This window comes from Tinamus guttatus, unplaced genomic scaffold (genome assembly GCF_059628265.1).
Source record: "Tinamus guttatus ecotype Peru unplaced genomic scaffold, ASM5962826v1 Tinamus_guttatus_pri_ptg000069l, whole genome shotgun sequence".
Lineage (NCBI taxonomy): Eukaryota > Metazoa > Chordata > Aves > Tinamiformes > Tinamidae > Tinamus > Tinamus guttatus.
Window position 1 is genome coordinate 606,394 of NW_028288603.1, and position 22,837 is coordinate 629,230.

The 22,837-nt window shown below is 38.7% G+C and overlaps 1 long non-coding RNA gene across 2 annotated transcripts; it reads right to left on the bottom strand.

Annotated features, from left to right (window-relative positions):
• Positions 1 to 924: 924 nt before the first annotated feature.
• On the bottom strand, positions 925 to 21,372 carry LOC104569616 (uncharacterized). Of its 2 annotated transcripts, none has more exons than XR_015913086.1 (3): positions 21,103 to 21,372; positions 20,640 to 20,701; positions 925 to 1,094 (listed from the first exon to the last, which is right to left on the bottom strand). It is a non-coding gene; the product is annotated as an uncharacterized LOC104569616 (long non-coding RNA). The 2 variants fall into 2 exon arrangements; XR_015913087.1 differs by lacking the exon at positions 925 to 1,094 and adding an exon at positions 9,543 to 9,641.
• Between the last annotated feature and the right edge of the window lie 1,465 nt (positions 21,373 to 22,837).

A 22,837-nucleotide genomic window follows, 5' to 3' on the forward strand; every position in this document is an offset into this window, starting at 1 on the left:
TTTATATCCAGCACTAAGATAGTGCCTGCATTACATCTTGTTGATGGAGATGTGCAGGGAGAGAAAATACAGATTTGTTATATACGAAGATGTTCTTAAAGGCTTTTTTTTACCTATGCTAAAAAAAAAACAGTGAGTGGAAAGTAGATTGTATATGACAAGTCTTTCTTTACCTTATCCAGATCAGCAGTTTAAGTCTGATTCTCTTTACTTTTGTTGAAAGCTCCTGAGGATTTCAGACCTTAACTGATGGTGCAAGGTCTTGAATTGCCAACAAAGGCGTATATGTAACACATAGATATATGTGTAACAATAGGTATTTTGCTCTAAAGCACTTCAAACAGTTAAAATGAAAATCATTTCCATCCTGATTAGTAATATACCACTTCTTTGTAATGTCGTATTTCATACTGCAAGTAGTTCATACTGTCTTTTGAAGGCAAGTTTCTAAGTGACCCTAGCATGTTAAGTTTCCCTCACAAAACTAGGGATACTGGAATTCACAATTCCTCTTGAGGGTCTGTGTATGATGGATCACACTACCAGCAGAATTGAGCAGAGAGCACATTCTCCTTTTCCATTCTTGTCCTCATCTGCTGTGCAGAAGTGTAACACTTCAGATAGGGCTTGCTGCATCTGAAAATGCCCTTTCCAACTTTTCCTCGGGGGAAAACAAGGGCTTAAACACATGTATAATAGCCCTTTTTAAGATCACAGGCAAATGACTTAAGCTTAGTGCTCCACTGTAATCCTTCTGGTACTTATTATCCACTCATCTATTAACTCATAAAAACACTGAGTTGGTGTTACTACTTCAGGCATGTGTAGGGCACCTCGCTGTTGGTGCGACAGATCAATTTACATAGTACCAAATGGCTCTGCATGAAGGGCAAAACAAGTGCTCTGTGACTACTGACCTCGGCTCAGTTTCCTTCGGAGGGGGCCGGTATCAGATGTAGCAATGACTCAAGAGATTCAGCGCAGGTCAACAGATTCAGTATTGCTTTTTCCTTCATCTTCCATCAGCTGGAAGTGAGCTAAATGACCTGCCTCAGGCCCTAAAATGGGCTGAATTCCGGCCTAGAAGTGTTTCCCTGAAACAAAGTATCCAAGCCAAGACAGTGTCATTAAAGTTATCCTCCACACCATCATTATGAGTAGCATTCCTGGGGCTGAAGCATTTTTTCCTAACAAAGCTGATACAGCAGGGCATAAGTGGTAGACAGCCTCTGAAAAAAGAGCTCAGGGGGATCAGATTGTGGTTGGGCTTGTGAGCTATAAATGCAGCCTCCTGTTGCTGCCAGCCTAAGGTCTGAGGGGAGTCACAACTTCCATGCAATCCCTGCTCAGGGATTAGCCACATTCAAAGAGGGCGGAAGGCTGGGGAGAGAAGAGCAAGTAACATTGCTCCATGTACATCAGCCAGCAGAACTGGGATGGTGCTGTGATAAATAGACTTCTTTCCCCCAAAGTGACAGGAACTGTTGTATGTTATACCCCTATAATTGAAACAGATGGCTATAAGTGTCCCTATATGGAATACAAAGTTACCCCAGCACTGATAAATGCCAGCATCATTAGGCATAATTAGGCAGCATTTTGTGTTGTGCAGCTCTGCCCTGAAAATGTCCTCCAATTACTCCCACCAGTTTGGAGGCTCTGTGCATCCTCGCTTTCCACTAAGACCAAGCCGCTCTCACAGAGAGAGACGGTCTCACATAACGACATGGTTTTGCCACCTCCCAGGAGATGCTTTGTAGATTAAAGCATAGTTAGCTTCAGTTCCAGTGCTCTCCCTCATTGCCTAATTGAAGCCAAGAGGTATCGTCTTTTTCTGAGTACAGTCAGGATATTTAGAGAACCTGGCACCAGCAAAGCCTACCCATTGTATTAGACGATGTAATAGGTTTGGAATCGCTTTATAAATCTGGAGAGTAGCATGTGAAAATGAGGATACTTGAGGAAGAAAGCTTCTAAAGACGTTCTTGTGAATAAGCTCCTGACTATTTCAAGCGCAATTAGATTCTGAGGCAGCACAGAGCCAATTAATTATGCAACCACATAAATAAACAGAGAGAAAATAAATATGCCCAAATTCACGCACACAAACACATGCACACGCACACGCACATATACTCACTCAGAGTTTTCTTAGGAATACTTAACATTTTACTTCTTCATCTCTGATTTCTAATTAATATATTTTTGCTTAATCCTAGCCACACATCTCCATGTGGACAGCACATACACTTTTTAAGGACTGAAATGGTGCTTTTCATAGTCAATCATTTTCAGACGTGAATCACAGTTGTCTCATTTCAAGATTGAAAGGATTCAATACAGAGAAATAAAATGTTGCATTTTTGCCTAAAACTCAAGGCAACATACAAGCTTCTAAAGTATTTAGAAAAAAAGAGGCTCACAATCAGCTTCCTCTTAAAAGACAAAAAAAAGTATTTTTTAACAGTTCTTACTCTTCCTTATATCCACTACCAGCACATGCACTGTCATGCTATTGTTTTGCAAACAGCATTTTGTCATTCCCTACCAAACAATACCCGGCAAGTACATCTGCCGTATCATCTGGTCCTCCAGAATTATTCTGAAAAGCTAATGTTTTGGTTTATTTTTTTCTGATAATTTTGAGAAAGAATAATGAGTACAGGGCTCATTTTATATATATATATATATATAATATGTATATATTTTATATATATTTTATATATATATATATGATATAACAGGTCTTCAAGACACTGATGTAGTGAACCCAAAATTCATTAATTTTTGACACTTAACAGGACTCTTTCTCACCAGTGTTCTAAACAGTTCTTGAATGTATTTCAGTGTACAAAAGAATATCCTCTCTTTTTTTTTCACTTTTTTAATCCAATTGGCAGTTGCAAAGTCTAAAAATGATCTTTCTCCATCATATTATTTTGTTTAATAGTCCTCAATGTTTATATTAGAGAAATTGGTACTTTATTAAGTGTATATTTTTCAGATATATGTGTGTAGATGGTTCTGTTCTGTAGAAGATGCTTATTCTGGCCTCTTTTGTTTAAACACGTTATCTTGGATGAGTACCAGTAAATAGAAACAGTCTTTTCCTGAGAATAGATTTACAAACATATCTAGATTAAGCCATATTGAATAACAGACAGATCTATATCTAATAAAAGATCCAAAACTGGTTGCCTATACATTTGTAGTAGGTAAAATAGTCATGTTGCAAGTTTTGAGACCAAGAGACTTCTCTGCTGGGTGTCTCATCATCTAGGTGAGCTATCTAGATGGCACCTGTGGAGCAGGATTCCTCCGTTCAAGCCGGCGTGGTGAAGAGACATGTCTGTGTCTTGCCACTGTCTGCAAGAGGAACTTAAAAGGATAACCTAGACTCAATTTTGTTAGATGGATTCATTGGGCTCAAAATGCCAGCAGCAGCTCGGGGCGCCTTTCTCACTAGCTTTCTCTCTCAGTGGGAATGAGCAGCAGAGGTGGAAGATCCGAACAAGCCTTGTGTAGTCAGTGCTGGGGACCTCTGCTTGCTGCCTACTGCAGCTATGGAAATGCAGTAAGAAAGAGCTTTGTCCTGAACTAAGAAAACCCAGTTTAGCCAATAAACAGAAAGTAGAAAATCAAAGGAAAGTTGGGCTTTTTTATTTATCTGCTGTGGATAAAAATTCTTGAATGTTTTGTCTTCCCCTATTTTCACACATAGCAAGAAAATAAATATTTCTTCTTCTTTGCACACTGTTTGCCCATTATCAAGTGCTATCAATATTATGTCTCCTAGCCACTTGGCCTTGAATATTTAGAATGTTAAATCTCTACTGAAATTGAAGAAAAAAGAACATAGACTCACTGTTGTAGAGCTCACTGGAGCTGTGCCTGGACAAGGCTGCTTCCAGGATCAGGGCCATATTTATTTTAATGCGTGTTTGTATCTACAGTTGCTATGTGTTGGTCTTCGGGGCTCACCTTCTCTGTGCTGTATAGGTGCCACATTTGTGAGAAGCCTTTGACCAGAGAACAAAACCAGCTCCTGAGCCAAAGCTAGTTTACCCACGTGGACTTCATGTCTCCTGAGCTGAGGCTATTTTCCCCCCTATCTTCTTGAGAGAATTCTGGCTCCAGCAAAAATTTTGTTTAGCGCTTCAGTTCTTTAACATGTTTAACTGACAATAGAAGGGAAACAATACATTTAAAGGTTATTGTAATTACATCTACTTACATTTTTGTTCCATAAACAACATTTTGTTAACTTTCCAAATTATGCAGTGTTGCTTTGACCTATGGTTTTTAGATGCCTGAAAGGATAATAAAGGATCTGAAAAGCAGTAATTTTGGACTTAAAGTTTGAATTTTGATTGCTTTTATTTTTAGTTCATAATGTGAAAAAAACTCGAAGGGGAAAAAAAGTAAAGGTAGGTCAGGAGTGAAAAAGTATTGTTTTGGGAAAGACAACAAGCTCTTTTGTTTTATTTTATTGCTTATCTTTTATTTTTCGTGCTACATTATTGCTTTTTTAAATGAACGATCATGCAATATCATTTACGGTCTGACCAACAAAAGCTGTCATTAGTGCTAGAATTAGTGGGATTTCATATTCACTTCAGATCTTGTGAATGTTTTAAGTGTAGCAATGAAAGTACATATGTAAAGATACCAAACTAACATAAAATGAAGTAATTACTTTTCTTACTTTCAGAGCCAATTTTCTTCTTGAAGCTTGTATTACAATTCTAAAGATTATCGGGATATTCTTTTGCTAGTCTCTTCAGAAATATTTGGGATTCAGGAGACACAAGACATGCTAAAGTTCTTGGAAACTATGTGTCAGCCTCTGTGGCTCGAAATGGAAAAAAGGGCTACAGAGAAATCTGACCAACATGAAGCAACTGCTCGAAAGAATGCAGCTTAAGATTTTCAAAGTGAAGTCAGCCTGCTAATGCTCGCAGCTGTATGACAAGAACACAAAAGGCAGAGTAACAGAGAGTATAGCAAGACTCACACATTTCTTTTTAATCAAATCTGCACGAGAGATTTGCTTTCGTAATACATTGAAATTGAAATGCTCTCGCGTCTAATTGACCTTAAAGAGTAATCACTGATGCAAAGATTTACTAGCTGATAATGACAGCCCTTCGTTTGGGAGATTCAGATCTTCAAACAGAGTCTGAGAATGAAAGAATGTGAATCAAATGACTGCTCTCTGAGTGCAGAGCATCTGGGAAGAAACCTCATGATCACTTGGAGGGAGGAAGAACGGTGTTGTTGCCTTGAGTTTCACACATAAATGATCATGGCCTCCACAATGTAGCTTTTATTATAGCAACTAATTTTACCCGACTGACGCAAAATGCAAAACTAATACTGGTTTCTGATGGGTTAAGAGCAAAGCCCTATTTGTTACACTTGCTATAAGTTTTATTTTAAACTTGGTAATTATAGGAGGCACAGGTGGTGCTGCCCACTGCTAAGGCTGTCCAGGATTTCCCGTAACAAGATTATTTTTTTCAATTGCTTGTAATTTCGCAAAAGTTCAGCTCCTGGCATTGAAATTCTCAGTGTCTGCCTAGAGTGGATGTAAGAGCGAACATAAAAACATGTTGTTGTTTTCCCTATTTCTTTTTTTTTCTTCAGGAAGAAATTTTATCCCATTTCTCTGAATAAGAAAATAATATTAATTTAATTAAATATTTAATTTATATCAAAAAGTAATCACAATGGTTTAGTTATGCACATTTCCACATGTGGAATCCAGTATGAAGGGGGAAACTTTTATATAGTTTACTAGAAAAAAGATTACAAAATTTAGCCAAATAATTAATCCTTTCTGGAATCACAGGTTGTGCACATTCTTGAGAGTATTTGTTTGGCAGGTAAGTATGCTGCAGAGAGTATGTTTATAGTCTTGACTGTAAATGCATTATCCTTATAGAATGACCATCGTGTTTCACCACAGGCCTCCAGAGGCAGTGGAACTGGATTTTGCAGCAGTCACTTTTCTTGGCATGGAGAAGTCTCTGATGTTAATCTAAAATTCTGACACTGCTGATGGATGTTATCAACATCGTAAGTGTTGGAATGAAAAAAAAATCACAAATAGAATTATTGTATAAATATGCCTAAATTACAGCATCAAGCCTTAAAACATAGGGAAATGCCAGAATGAAGGGTGATGGTGCATCTTTACATTTTCTACTTTCCCCTTTGTTTGCATGTGCTAAGTTATGCTCTTCAGTTACTTTGTAATTAAGCATCTTTTTCTGTGAGCCCCTTGTGTTATTCAGTGCCCAGACCGGATTATTTTCTGGGTTTGAAGTGGTTATTTAGCAAAAAAAGACTGTTGTTTGAAACATTTGTTACAGAGTTTGTTGGAACACGTCAGTGGATTGTAAGAAGAGAAAGGAGGGTTTCAGAATTAAAGGCTGAGTGTTGCCCTTAAGACTTCTTGTATATGTCACTGCATTCCCTTATAATGCTAACATGTTATTTTGACCAAGCTTGTCAGAAAGCCATTGATAAATAGCTTCAATTTAGCCTATTTTTTAAACTACATAATCTTTTAGAAGCACACACCTATGGTGTCCCAAGATGGGCAGCATCACACAGAAGCTTTCGGGCTATGTGAAGCTGCTCACTCTAAGCCAACCTGAAATCTCCCATCGGCCTCTTGTTACAAACCCGAGCTTTTCAAAGGAGTTTTTAGTAGACACAAAGTGGAAATCTACTGTATTTAAACTAATGAAGTCTATGCTAATTTATATGAGAAAATCCCTGTGAGTTTGTTTTAAGATTATGTTGTTGAAATTGGCTTCTTCCCACAATTTCCACACCCAGACATGACAACAAATCTGCTGGGTCCCATGGCTTTGACATCTTACACAAAGAATTCAGGGTCAATGGGATGGAGGATATGACTGTGTTAACTCAGATCCGTTTCCCTCGACAAAGTTTTGGCAAAAGAACGGAGTTTTCCACTCCTTTCATTTACTTGATAGAGAAAAAAAAAAAAGATGATTGATGTTCTAAGTAGGGTACAACCATTGATTTACAAATAAGAAATAATATCAGAAGACAATATAGATTGCTTGCATGAATTAAATTCAATGAAAGGTGGACATAAATTGTAGCAGTAAGTGGACTAGAGGAACAGTGATAATTCACTCCTGTACCACGTAACAAAAGTACATTCTCTGCTAGACTGCTGTCTAGATAAATCTCTTCTTAAGAAGATACTTGGTAATATCCTCTGAAGTGCATCATCTAAATTGAGTAATATCAATGTGAGTTACAAATATGAGTTGCTCCTATCTAGAACTTAAGGTCAGTAGCAGATGTTACAAATTCCTATAGAATGCATGCTCAGAGAGAAGGATTTTTTTTTTCTAATGGCAGAAATCTGCTAGCTATTCTTGCCTTATCTGCAACAGCTGAGCAATCTTTCAGTGCCATGAGGAGATTGAAAACTTGGCTCATATCTAGCATGGACAAGCTTGCCTTAATCACATTGCTCTTTTACATGTGCACAAGGACATCAACGTTGACAGTGCTACAGTAAAGCAGCCATTTGCTGAAAACAACTGTCAACATTGTCAAGTTTTTGGAACCTTTTATAATGTGATTTGTGTGACAAAGCTTGTATAATTCTGTTTATCATCTGTAGTAACAAATTTTCATAAAGGGGAGTGTATGGAGAAATACACCGGAACTGGATTTCCTGTTACCTGCTCCTACCTGACACTCCAAAGTGAATAATTTTTTAAAAAAAGAAAAAAAAAAGAATGAAGATAAATGCACTGCAACAGCCCAGTTTCCCATCACATTTAAAGAGTTTTCTCATAAGAGTTGCAAAAAAATGAATCAAAAGATTTCTTCCATTTAAAACACAGATTTTTTAAAAAGTTTTTATACATTTTTCTTCCTATGATAATCTTGCTATTGTGTAAATGGATACTCTTGGAAAATGAATCAGAATTAAATTATGTGTGATGCTAATTGATATATAGGAATTTTTACAGCCAACATGGAAGACTATACAAATATGATGTCAGTAAATGACATAGAGTACATGGTAAAATGCTGCAGAACAGAAACCTAGTTTTAGGATTAGATAAATTTAGACTAGGGATTATTACCTAACCCATGTGTGTAGCAGCGAGTGGTAATTCTCAGCTTCACAGACTCTGTGAGCTCCCCTCAAACACAGCCTTTCCCATCTCCCGCTATTCAAATCACAGTGCCACTAGTTTCCAGTTTATTACATTCTGATTCATCCTTTCCTAGGTGTAAGTATTTAGAAATCACAAAGTCTCCCAAGTAGGGCATACTCTAACTGTATTAAACGGTCAGTATTTTGTTAATAGCTAGGTAGCAGTGTATCTGGTGATCTCCAACTGAGTTTCATCTCACAGCTTTAGCACTGTTTGTGATTATCTGAATTCCCTCTCCCTGAAGCTTGTCTTACAAAAGTGTTTGATTGAAATGAAGAAAAACATTTTTATTAAACATCTATAAAATAAATTGTTGAGAAGAATTGGGATAGAAGAAGATATTGGGAGGAAAGTTTTTGATTTACTTCTGCAACTCTCTTCAATCTGTAAATTAATGTTATAAATGTTGCAGGAATTACCAGACACGTAAACTTCTGTAGTGTTTCAGTGGTTTACTAATGAGACAAGACTGGTGCTCTAAATGATGTATTTAAAAACAAACTTTCCCTATACCATCTTAATCAACAAACAATTAATCAAATCAAACAATTTCTAAAGATCCATTCTATATATCAGCTGTAGCCCTGTTGACTGCCTCAACTATTTCCATTGATTTTTCTAACACATCCTTGGAGTGACTGCGAGATATCTAGCACAACCTGTCCAATTACTGGTATTTATCTTGAATTAAAGAGGGAGAAGGGGAGGGAGGGAACAAGGGAGAGAAGGAATTGTGTGTAGTACATTTTGGGCCCAGTGAGTTTCATAACCCCCAAGAGAATCTAGCACCCATGGTCAAACTGAACAGTGTCTTACAGTAAATTTGGACAGGGGCAGCAAAAGATTCTCCTGTCAGTAGCCAAGGTTACTTAGCTCTAAAATAAGGAAGAAGCTCTTAACTTCTACAAAGACTCAGAATAATGGGCATAGTTTTGCCATGGATAACAGGAAAAGTATAACTGATATAGGATTGTATGGGTGCTGCTACGAGCTTACAATGCACTGAGTTTCTAAAGTTTAGGAAGAATGAAATGGTTAATCTTCATGATGACAAAAGGAAGCAGGAAAATAAAGTGACACACTTGAATGAACTGTGAGGAAATAAAGTGCACAACATGTGATAATGCCATGACTCTGTGTTATTGCACATTTCTGGGCTGAAAAGATACAGCTTGATGGGTAATTTGTCATGCTGTGCAATAGAGAACAACAGTAAAGAGACTTCAGACAGAAGAAAATTACACAAATAGTAGGGTGGAAAGGTATAATTGAAGATGGCAAAAGACTGAAAGAAAGACATTTAAAATTACTGTACTGACCTACTAAATGCACTTGGGCGTGGAATCGTGGCCTCACAAGCAGCAGCATTAAACGACTGCAGGCTGTGACACTACTGCAGGATAATGCCAATCTTACAGAGCTCTTAGAGGATGAAAAAATACCCATGGTAAGCTAAAAAAAAATCAGACCCTGTTTTTTTGCACACATACATAGTCTGAACAACTAATGAATTTACAGTAAGGGAAAGTTTACCTATCACCACACTGGTATTCTTCTTTACAGTACAACCCTCTTAGAGTAGCGGGACTTCCTATGGAGCACAGGGGAAGTGTCAGAATCTATTTTACAAATAATATCTTGATTTCACATTTTTTAATAATCCAAAACTTTGGCACATGTTCAGCAAGCCAAATACCTAGTATCTGGATTCATGGAATTTGAAACCTGGCTTTCTTTTTCATGAACTGCACAAGGCGTCATTCTCTGCTGTCGGGCTATGTGCTGCACAGTAAGTCTGCAGTTTGCACAGCGAGCTCCCTTTTTTTGCGGGGGGCATGTTGCTTAAGTTGATTTGGTCACTTGCCACTGAAGAGACAAACATACAAAGGTGTCATAAGATCTTTGTTCAGTTCAGAGAAGCTCGCACAGGCAGGGGCACCACGAAGGTGCCTTTCTCTGTTCAAGGTGCCCAGCGTTGCTCAAGCTCTTGGTTCTTTAGCAAAGGCTCTTGGCAAGGCACATTCTGACTTGCTGTGGTACTACTCTCAGACATGTACCCTCATGATATAGAGAGAAAACCAGGTGACTTCTGCAATATATTTGTCTTTCTTGTGCCTCTTGCATGCTCTCTTAGCACTTTAGTGAAAGTTGGCCAAAGGAAGTAGAAGGGAGGTATTATTTTTTCTGATTGCTTTACTATGTATTTACTAACATTAGAAAGATACTGTGAATTCATTAAAAAGATCTCAGTCCGTCATAAACATTATGGTGAGGATGGATACCGAAGATTGAGATATGATCTATTACTACCCCAAATCTTCATGAATATGAAATAACACTAACTTTTCCACAAACTCGTTGGTGCAGAGAAGAACATCATCAGTACATTAATAACTGTGTCCTTTTTCAGTTTTGGAGGTTTCTGATTTGGACCTTCATGTCTGTGGGCATATCTGTATTCAAGAGAACTTAAAGTTCATGTCTCTCTCTCCCCTCAGGGCTACCTAAACCATCAGAGAATGCAACAATGAGTTTCCAAAGTGTTTTTGTGATGGGTGCAATAAACTGGCACAACCAGGAAGGCAGTTCTGACTAGCACAAGATGATTTAACAGTTTGCCAGGTTCCTGAAGCACTCATTCTGCATGGAGCCTGAACTACAGAAAGCCAGAGCAGCTGCAAAATGAGGCACTATTCCATTGCACAGATACACCAAGCCATTTTGCTACTGTACAAGCATTCTGACCATAAAAATAAATGATCTAAATTGTGAAACTGTAGCTAGCCCGCTGTCAAGCTAAACAACGAAGCAATCCAGAGCCTCCAACAGCAATTGTTGTTTCATGACCTAAGCCTTTCAAAAAGCCACTTCTAGTGCATTTGAGTACTAAATGAAGAGAATATTTTAATAAAATAAGTTTCTGTGTTTGTTTATCACACACCATTTGGTTATAGTCAGGGCCCTGTCTGATTCTGTGGCAGTTAAATTGCCAGAGAATCCACCCACTGCTACAGACACACACTGCAGGATACAGACTCTCATTTTTAAAACTAGAATAGTGTTTTAGCCTTTAGTGGCAAAGAAAATCTTCCAGATGTGAACTGAATATGAAGTCAAGCTGAGACACATGCCCAAGTTTGCAGGCAGGCTAGCACAATGGCACTGATAGGCATGAGCTGCCCCCCTTGATTTTTATTGTAAATGAAACCAGAAAAGTTGATAGCTGTCATTTAAACGGTCAGTGATGCTCAGTGTTTCACTGAGCTGCTTTATATCTTAATCCCTGCATCGCAGACTATTTTCCTCTTCCTCATATGTTCAGTAAATTTCATTTTCCCTGTGTCTTCTCCCTAAAAATTCTGTTTTTCATGCTGAGAAGTCTTGGTGCCAATATTCATCCTGCAACTCACTCACAAATGAAAATCTAAGGCTGGCATAAAATCACGAAGGTGCAATATAAGGTCAAATGGCATGCAATCCTGATTTCATTGTAACATTTTAAGATTGCAACATTTTGGTAAAGAATTACTTATCTACCTGCTGCAATGCCTTAATTCTCCCTGCTGCAGAATTTAGGTCAAATGAGCCAATGCAAGTCCATATGCAAAAGAGTTTTTATATTGTGCTGTTGTGATCTTATCCCATTCAACGCTTTACTGACATATCACAGACTATAGTACGCAAGTACAAAGGTAGTGTAAGATCCAGGACCTCAGCTGGTGTAAATTAGTGCCTCCTCAGTGGGAGTGATGCCAGCTGGGTTGGCTGAGGATTGGTGCCTGGAAAATGACTGGGAAAATATAGATGTAATTGTGTATAATGTTTCCTATTAGTAATCTGACGTTCAAACATTCTTGAAAAGATGAGAGACTGTCTCCTTGTCCTCACAACAGACAAAAGAGAGAGAAGAACAAAAAGGGGTCCTTGAGTTTCATCAGTCAGCTATGAAAATCACGACTGTCCCATCAGGGGCACTGTCCTGTTCGTAGAAATTACTACCAACCATGCACAAGAAGTGAGGAAGGAGGAGAGGAGCTGATCTTTGCCAAGGTGCTGTCCTTCCCTTGGCAAGGGGAAGTTCCTGCACTATTTCCCTGGCACAGCTGTGTAAACAGGTATGCCTTAGTTCTGATTTATGCTGCCGTAGCTTTAGGAAGAAGTTTGGGAATGAAACGTTGGACCACTCTCAAAAGAAAAACTTCAGCTTAAAAAATGGTTTTAGCACTTAAGAGTAAAAACTTTATTCACTGTAAAGTAGTTCTTCGTGCTGGCTTTACTATCATAAAACAGATACAAATCATTGACACAAGTGTTAAAAACAATACTCTTCATAGAACACTATGAATATATCAGGAGCAGTGCTGGTTTCTGTTGAGAAATTTCAGCTTTTTTGCAGTTTTTTTTTTTTTTTTCAGAAGCACCATAACTTATGGTTACACAAATCATGCTATTAAAAAGAAAGAAATTAAGAAATTTTTTTTATATGTATTTAGCAAAACCTCATTCAAGGCAATCTAGAGAAAATACAGAACTTGGGCTTTTGCACACAGTTTTGAGTACATGTATGGGCTAAATGGTGTTACTTTATTACAATGGGGGAATTTTCAAGACTGTCAGTTTTCATTTGGAAATGGACAACAGATACACATGACTAGAAAGTTATAAATTGATCTCATGTTTTTATTGCACAAAGTAAGCTCACTTAAACTGGCAGCATGACCTAGAAAAGAACCGCTTTAAAAAAAGAATATTCACTGCATCAGAGAAAATCAGCCCTTTTTTACACTCCATCAAGCCAGTTTTCTTTTCCAAACGCAAAAGGGAACAGCAGCAGTCAATCTCCCAATATGCACTGTAGACCTGCCCTTCTGCCTTGGAAAACTTACCTACACCTTAACCAGTTCTTCAAATGCAGGACTAATTGTGTTAATAACTCCTCCAGATTCAGAGGATCCAGAAGATTCAGAGGAAAAAAAAAATCCTCCAAAATCAATCCCGGGCTCCTGTGCGGAGAATCCATGGTGGTGTGGTACATGCTGGCTGTGCTCTGCACGTCTCAATTTTTCATTCTGCCAGTGCCTCCGTCTTGTTGAAGAAGCTCTGTCTGGCCTATTGGAGATATGCAGCTAGAAGATCCCCACACATGTTGTTTTCTCTTGACTTTTATAATTTCAAAGTGAACCCATCAAAAAAGATGTTTTTCTCTGGAAAAACTCTCTTTCACTAGCAAAGATGATCTAAGCAAATGGATTTTAACTTGTATGACTGCCAGCATTGATAAGGGAAAGAGAAGGGAAGTCACAGTCCTTAATGGCCCTGAACAGCCTCACCTGGGGCATCCACACGTGCCCAGGCACATGCTGACTTGGGCCATGCTGTAAATGCTGCAGCCTGAGGTTCTGTCTCTGCCTTTTGAGTGGCCTCCTAGGCCTATGCTGTGAATAAGTCTTCTCCTGCATGTTGGTTGTAGTCTTGTTGTAGTCTCTTGTCTCTGGCCTTATCTCCTGAGGCTAGATCCATGTTGCAGCTTTGTCTCTACTCCTGTCTCTGGCCCCATCTCCTGCTACTTCTGACTGGGCTGCCTGGATGGGCTGCTGCTGTCCTAGACTTGACTGTTTTCAGTGGGCCCTGCTACCAGCCCCCTGCTCTGGCTGCTGTGCTTGGATGCTGTGAGGCTGTGCCCTGGTTGGTGAAGGTGCTGTCTGCACTGTGGTCATCCTTGGCTCCTGGCTTGTCCCCTGCCTTGTGGAGCAGCCATGCTGTGCTGCTCCCTGACAGAAGTGAATGTGCATGTGATAAAAACATTAACTGCTGTATAGTTCCTCTTCTGTCTTACAACTGGTTGCCAGGCTGAGAGTACAAAGATACATGAACTAGAGAAATGCCTCCCTAAGGAGATAGGAGCTGGTGTACCAAACATGCAGAATGCTAACCCTCTCTGCAGTGAAGCTGCCACTCCTAATGCTAACCTCAGGCTAAATTCATACGACCTATTACTAGAGATGCCCAGTAGTGATTACACTTTTCTCAAAAAATTCAGCTCCTTTCCTATCCAGTTTGGGATAACGCCTGGAGTAGCTGCTATATGTATGTATTGCTGTGTGCCTGTATCCCCCACTTGCAATGATTTCTGCTTCTCACAAGGTGCGCAAAGGAGCATTGTGAAATAGTTTACAAATATTATTAATTGTTAAATCATTCTGTGAGAGCAGAACTATTTAGAGTTACAAATTACAATTGTAAGGGGCTAAAAACCGGAACAGTCTTTGATTATGGGAGAAAAGGAGAAGGGCAGGCTTCCTTCTTTCATAACTAGTCATCTTATGACACATCTCAGCTGAAGTCCTCAGGCAGCTTCCTCCTAAGCGTTTTGTATGAAGTAAGAATCCATACAATTATAAAAGAATGTGCACCTTTAGATTTGTTTTTAACTTCTGCCTTTAAAAAACAAAAATATGCTAGTACTGCTTTACCAGACTAGAACAATGATAGTGAGCTAAGTAAAATGGAAAACCAACCATGTAATCCAAAAAATACGTACTGAGTTGCAGGGGAAAGGGAGGGAAAGGAACCAGGTCTCTTTCTAGCTAATAACAGTCTTCAACCTGGAGCATATGACATTCCTGTAAAGGCTAATTAGAGCAGATCATTATATACTTACTTCCTCGGAAGGCTGGAAGTGTTAATGACCGAGCAACACTAAAAATGCTTTTGCCCAAAGTAAAGACATCCAGTGACCATATAGGATGATCCTAATAAGCACTCCAAGTTTGCATTTTACACATGTCCTATTTAATACATTTAAACTGTTGTAAATAGTATTATAATCATTCCAGCTTCATGGCAGCTGATGTGCTATACATGTTTGAGAGGATGGTATCAATTAACTATGTTATCTATAATGCCATGCCTGCAATTACTACTACTTCACAGCTTGTCATTAATGCATTTGATGGGGCTTTTCCAAAGTAACATTTATTTAGAGGTTAATCAAAATCCCTAAGACTACCATTTATTATAATCTGATTTTGAATAATTGTCCAAATCAGTGGCTCTTAGAAACAGCAGTTTTGTCTCAGTTTCAGTGAATATATATTAATGCCAAAAAAATAGAGTTACATTTTGTGTACATACAAGTGGCTGTTGCACAACTCGGTTCTTCAGGATGCAGGAATTCTCTCAGAAATGTTTCTGTTACTTTGAAGATGGAGCAAGGCTTGCAGCAGCATTGAGAGTTGGGGCAAAGAGAAAGTCAGTGAGGGTTGTTCCCTCTAACATCCCAAGAAGCAGATTAAAAAAAAAAAAAAAAGTGAGAGGAGGAGAGGGGAGGAGTGAATAGAGAAAGAACCACCTGTACATTTATCTTTTTGTGTTAGAAATTGAGTAAGTATTGAGTAAGTATTGAGTAATTGAGTAAGGGAAGGAGCAGCAGTTGACCCATCTGTTCTCTATAGAGGGCAGAATATATGCAGTGCAGCATATGCCTTACTAAACCCTCAGATTCTATGAGAAAAGAATGCCCAGTGCTTAAAATACCAGGGATATCAAAATTAGTTCCCATGCAGCTATAATTTGGGTCTTGCAGACAGTCATGCCAACAGTTCTTAATCACTTCCTCCTTCTCTGTGGTGCCAGATTCCCAGCTGAAGTCTCAAACAAGCACACATGACCTGGTGTTTTCTGGGTGAATTTCTTTGGTAGACATGTTGCTTGGACAGACTTATGCCAGATACCGCCTAAGATCATCCCTGCTAAACCTTCTTCATTATTCCAAAATCTATAGATGGTAGAAATTATCAGCAAAACTATTATAATTTTTAGCTATAATAGGACTATTTCTCCTACTGTTAATTTCAAGTGATCAAGTGAACCATTCTACAAAATTTGGGATAAGACACTTATCTCAAAAGGAACACTTTCCAGCTTAGTGATTAAAGTGTGGCAACCTACAATTAAAAAAAAACTCAGTGAGTATCAGGCAACCTTATGCATAGCTGTGGTACCAGTCCACCTAAAATATATACTTCAAAATGACTGTTTATATAATACGAAAGGACATACTTAAAACAAGCAGGACATCTATTTATTTGTTTACTAATAAGTACCTTTTGTTGGAACACTAGGACAAAGGTAAAACAGATCTCATATTTAACAGAACATATTTATGAAAGTGGAACCTACAGAAGTTTGGGAGGCAATAGCAAAAGATGAAAAATGGTTTGCAAGTACAGGAGCTTAACATTCTCACATTCATGCAAAAAACAATTTAAGTGAAACCTTTTATTCCACTGAGCCTTTCCAATGTTTATTCTAAATATTTCTTTTAAAATAATTAATTTGACAATATACCATATTGCTGATTTGCACTATGCTGTAGTTTTAAAAACTTGTAACATTTTGATTTTTTTTCCTTTTAGACATACTATTTATGACTCACCCACTGTCATATTTATATTTTAATTCTTGGGCAACTCTACTGGCAACTAATATGTAAAACAGTTATAGAAAACAGCAGATCAGTTTGCAATAAATCATACTTTGGAATAGAAGGTCACTATTAATTTATTATTACTTTTAAATATCTTATTATTAGTGCAACTGTTCTGCTCTAAACATTATTGGCAGTTACCACCACTATCCTGGAGAGCATTTAAAATAAAGGCACATATATACCTGATTTCCCACAGAGCCACTTTTTAATATTACTTTATGTGTCTGTAGTCCCTGGAACAGACCGTGTCATTGAGTGGGTCTGTCCTCTGATGTTTGTGTGTGAAGTTCATGTGACAGAGGCCATGCTGGCTACGGCAGCGCGCTGCACAGAAGCTGCCGCGCGCGCAGGGTTGAGTGTGGGCCCTGCCCTGGCACTTCTTCCCTCCCTGCTTTTATGCTGCGCACATTGCACGCGCGTGCTGCCTACCTGATGTTATTGTGCATGTCAAAATTATTTCCTCTGCTCTGATTAGTAACTGCTTCACATAGCTCTCTTTAAAGAAAAACAAGAAATAGGAAGATTTAATATGCATGTATACATGCATTTTTAGGCACAGCCTTTCAGTAGCACTGGCAATTCACTGCAAGGTCTTTTTTTTTTCCTGTGTATCTGTGTACTTTCCCTGTCACTAGTTTAAACGCTCTTTTTTGAAAAGTCCTTTCTTTTTAGGACAATCAAAGTAGAAAAGTAGAGAAGTGCATCCCAAATGCCTATCTTTTCCCCATTCAGAGAAATCATCTCCTTCCATCCCTTCAGCTGCTTTTATCCCAAATGTGACTCTCTCCATTTTTCTAGCATTGCATGTACCTCCCTTTGGCTACCAGCCAGTGCCTCAAACAAAATTCTTCCCACATAAGCACTCTTTTCCTTCTCAATCCTCCCCTACCTCCTTCCTCCATCTGTATTAACTACTCCATTCTCTTTCCTCACTTACAGTCTCTCTAATCTCTTGATTTTTTTTATTTTATTTTCTTTCTCTCTTCACAAACACAATTCCAGCTCTTAGGAAAACCTGCCTAATGCTTGCCAAATGTAGGTTTACATTACTCCTGCTTTAAGATGGTATACAGGAAGAGAGGAAGGGACATATGCAACTTCGAACACGCATGTTGAGTGTGGGGATTGAAGTTAGTCACATACATGAGTGACTCTCTGAACCAAGGGTCTCATATTCCATTAAATTGCCACTGTAAGTGTCTTTCCTTGCAGGCATTTGTCCACTCCTGCTAAAGGAGGCAGGTTCCCAACTCTGCTTTCTCACTTCTACCTTTAGCTCTCTTCAAGCTCCATTCACAAATATGAGACATCATGATTGTACACAAGTTCCTCAAGTGCAGCTACTTTTCAGTCAGGTGGGCTTCTCATCTTGTCCTTCTCAGCTATGTTTGTCTCAAGCGGCAAAATTTTGGGCCCATTTTCTCCCTGATTGCTCAAAAATAGCAGGAGGTGCTACATGGAGAAGTCTTTGCCCACATTTTTGTATGCTTCTGATTCTTAAGAACATTCAAACAATCCAGCTCAGTTTTCTCTCCTATTCTTAAATATTCTTAATTATTCTAAAAATTAAAGATAAAAATAGGAAAAAAAAAGTATTTTCCACCTTCCCCCCCACAGTTATTTGTACTACCAAATTTGAATTGTAAATACAATAAGAATTCAATGAACCTTTATGCTTGTAAAGTGCTGTTTAAGTTGACAGTGCTATAAAATTGGTCTACAGCAAACTAAACTGGTAATAATAAGTTGGGCATATGAGGATGATCTGGAGTTGTATAATATGCCCATTATCATACGATCTGTGCAGTTTTGTCATAGCTTTTTAGCACCTGAAAAACTGAATTTAGGCCAAATGTTGTATCTCTATTTTACGTGATGGAGAAGGGAGACAGATTTTATCTGCAATATGCTCAGGCTGACTTTCTAGCATTTTGGAAGTGATTCTTTAACAAATGCTAGAAAAAAGACATCTTGGATAAAAAGCTAAAAATTATAAAGCTGAGAATATATTACTTAGATGAAGATTTATGTGCCCAAATGATACAATTATCTTTTTTCCTTATCCCCTCTTTTCACAAGATCTGTGGCTCAGACGACTGAGATGTTTTGCCCACTACATAGTGACAAAGGGGGCAAACTTTTCCCCTGATTTCAGTGTGGCAAGATCAAGCCCCGCATGTGTCCAGTGCATTTTTTGCAGCACACCTGAGCAACCTAACTGAAAGTTTATTTGTTCAGGATGATGGACAAGGTGAGAGCACCTTGTCTGTGTCAATGTGAACTCAGAGGGCTGAGCTGGAGCTAGAGTCTCTCAGGAACCTGGGCTACTTCCCAGCAACCTTGACCTTGCAGCAAGGATAACCACATGATGGAAGGGAACCGTACAAAATGATCATGCATTCTGCATCCTTCCCTGGAGGCTGGAAGCTTCACCTCTCTGTTATGCTCACTTGGCTCAGAGTACAAGTTCTTTAGAGCAATCCCAATCCCAGGTCTCACGTGGCAATCACCAGCAGCATTTGCAGGACGAATGCACCAGCCCCCAGGCAGATCACCCACCAGTGCTTTCACAGAAAGTTATACAGGTTCAGCCCACACCAAAATCACAGGACTTAAAGCCTTGGCACATTTGTATACGCAAACACAAACAGATGCATAGGACTGATGTGGAGAACCTAGCATGTGAAAAGGTAACAATTTTCATTAGGGAAGTTTTACATGCAGTGTCTGCAAATGCTGTTCCAGTCTAATCCGTGGAGAGATCATTTGTGCCATCTGCACTCAGCAGGGACTGGGTTGTTGAGACAAGGTAGCACATAAAAACAATAACAGGCGTAAATGAAAATAATATGCAGAGATATAAACCTAGCAAACCAAGACTCTAAACCAGTTGGATTTCAATGACAACTACTGGATTTTTCTAGACAGAAATGTGTTTTTCTGATAACAGCTGCAATTAAGAAGATATTTTAGCGCTACAACCTGGCCCAGGTGGAGAAAATGCATTTTCCATCAATAAAACTATGGTAGTACTAAATATATATATATTTTTAACTAAAGATAATGAATGGTGATCACTTATATTCATACTTAGTAATCAAACTATGTTAAATGAGCATTATTTATACCAGATAAAAGGCTAAATTCTTAAACAGTTTTGAAATTGAGCCAAGGCAACTTTCAAGTAACTACATTTGTTCCTCAGTAAATCTTCAGGATTATAACTTTGTGGGGCGAAAGTAGTAGTTTGTGTCTATGCTCCTTCCTCTGCATGGGAATATGGAGTAATAAAATCCCTTATTTCTGCCAGTTCTTTGGCTTGACTTTTAACTAAGCACTGAGGCAGGCATAGGAAAATTAAGGCAGGCATTAATAGGAAAAGCATTGTTTTCCATTTGAATTACTATTTCTGTGATAAACCATCTTTATTTTCACTCTTGGGTCAGGTTTCAAGCTGACTGTTAAACTGTTAACTTCTGTAACCTACTAAAAAGCCAGGTGGCTATACCTATTTCCAAAGGAAAATAGTCTCTTTTCTTACTAATTTTTTTTTCCTTTTTTATGTTCAAAAACAGTCCAGTTTATTGCAGTTAGAGCGGTAGTAAGTCTGAAGGGAACATGAACTATGATCATTATTTTCAGACCGCATGGATAATCAAAAGTTCAAAGTTCTCATTCATTAGGACTTGAAATGTTGTTTTTTCTCTAAGAATGAGAGCTGGCTGGACACTTGAAACATGCGATTTTATCAAATATGATGAAACCACAAGAGCTTTATTATGGCAGATACAAAACCCAAGAACCTGTTCCTCTTACCAAGCTTCCACAAAGTACCTCCCATATAATTATTAAATAAAAACACTTACTTATTCAGTACTCAGCTTTTAAATCCTGAATAAGAGAAGTACATGTTGAGAGAGGTACTTAACAAGGTTTCCATGGATACAGGATGATGCCAATCAGGTCCATGTTTTTATCTGAAAGGGTGCCCCTGCGGAGACATACAGCTTGGTGAGTGGTTGTTTATACATAGTAAGTAAATAGGAACCTTGTTTATTTTACAAAGCACTCCTGACCCAGACTTTTTCTCATCACTCTTTTTAAAATGAACGTTTTGCTCCCTTTAAGCAGCACACTCTACTAAAGGACATACTTTTGATTATTTTTTTTCTCCATAGATTTGTCTGGGTTTATGGCATACTTTCCGAGCAGAAATGGAGTATCTAGGTATGCTGCGCCTAAACCTGGCAAAGCTCTGTTGACAACTTTTTTTTTTAACTCTGTGATAGACATACTGATGCAAATTAGGTCTATTTCAATCACCAGAAGCCACTTCCAGGAAGAAGGTGGCAGGGGAAAGGCTGGGTGGGTATAAATGATAAATGCCCTTACCTGAATCCAGGAAGGACAAGAACACCCGGTTGAGTTTGTTTCCCTCCAAGAACGCTTTCCATTTATTTTAGCTTCCATTTTAAAAGTGATTGGTTCCTACATTCCCGGGGCATAAGTGCTATGAACATGTAATTTTGACATCCAGTCTCTCAACACTGCATGCTTTCTAATTTTGGGAATGAGATTAATACCTCCTATTTGAGAGGTTTTAGTCTTCTAATATTTCTTAGGATAAAAAAGCACAATGAGTTAGTGAAAAGAAAGGCAATCAACTTTAATACTTAACTCAGTTTAATAACCTGAATTGAAATATGTGTGTGCTGTATTTCCATTAAAAAAGTTTCCTTCCAGCCACAATTAATAGAACAAAAACTTGTCTTGTTCGGAGATTATTCTTGGAATGTAATTTTAGCGTCTACCTAAAGGAGGAAACTTTTCTCGCCATATGAAAGCAATTTTGCCCCTTCCCCTGCCGAAGAAGCGATTTTGGGATAAGGCAGCCAGCTCGCTGTTTTCCATGGGCACCCGGGGAGGGGGCCGGGACGCCTGTGTTCGCCTGCCAGCGCTGACAAAGGTCTGCCTGTCAGCGATACCTTTCACAGCTAAATTTACTCGGAGCGACGGTGGCAGGTGCTGCCCGGCCTGCCAGACACTTGCGCGGCCGCATCACGCAGGCCGTGGGTCAGCGGCCAAGGCAGAAAAAGCCTGGGGCTGCCGAGTCCGGGGTGAGTGAGGCAAACACAACCCAAACTGGGGGCTCCTCTTCAAAGCCAGCTGGTCTGGCTTTATTCTACAGGAATTTTTTTACCTGTCGGTTTGATCAACGAAGCCCTCAGCAGGTGCTGACGGGTACAACTTCCTGGAGAAGAAGGGCGCTGGTGAGTTTTGATAGAGAAAATGATTTTAAAAATGATTTAAGTCTTTAGAGTTGTTCTGCTCACCACAGCACTGGAGGATTCGGCTACAGCTCGCGGTGACAGTCATCGAGCTTTCTTCAGGAGAAAGCGGATAAGCTTTGTGACATGCTTTGCATTTATTTGCTATGGTGCTTTATTTTAGCTTCTGTAACCAAGAAAAGTTTCTTAAAAGTGAATTGATATTTATAGGCAGTTTCTTTCAAACTGTCTGAATCTGGATGGGAGGAACATCCAGGATTATGTATGAGGAAAGCAGCAGCTGCTAATATTGCTGTTGGATTCTTCGCTTCTTTCCCCTCAGTCTGCCTCCCTTCAAATAAATCCGTTATCCTGGTAATTTCCAAATAAAAAGAATGGATTTCTTGCCTGGAGAACGCTGCCTCTTTTGGGGACTTTAGCTGATGCTCCAGAGCCTTAGCAGCTCCTTTTGAACATTAGTGTGAGATGACTTTGTAACAAAAAAAAAAGGACCAAAATTAAAAATCTTTAGATCATCTTTTAAAACCCCGTTAGTAATCAAAAGGAGAATCATATGTTGCTATTTCATGAAAGAGAGAGGTAAATTATGAAACATAGGCTATGTGAGAGTACTTCTTGGCATGATGCTTCTTAAAGACACAGCTAATTTACACAATTTTACTTATTTTAAAACCGCAAACTATGGCTGTATTTGTGCTATTTCATTTGCGTAAGAGCTGGGAAATTAGAGGAAGGGAAAGAAATTTATTTTTTTCTAGAACAATAAGATTTCAATTAATGTGAAAATGTAAGAAACTGTGCCCATATGTTAAAATAAATATACTGGAGGGGAAAAAGGC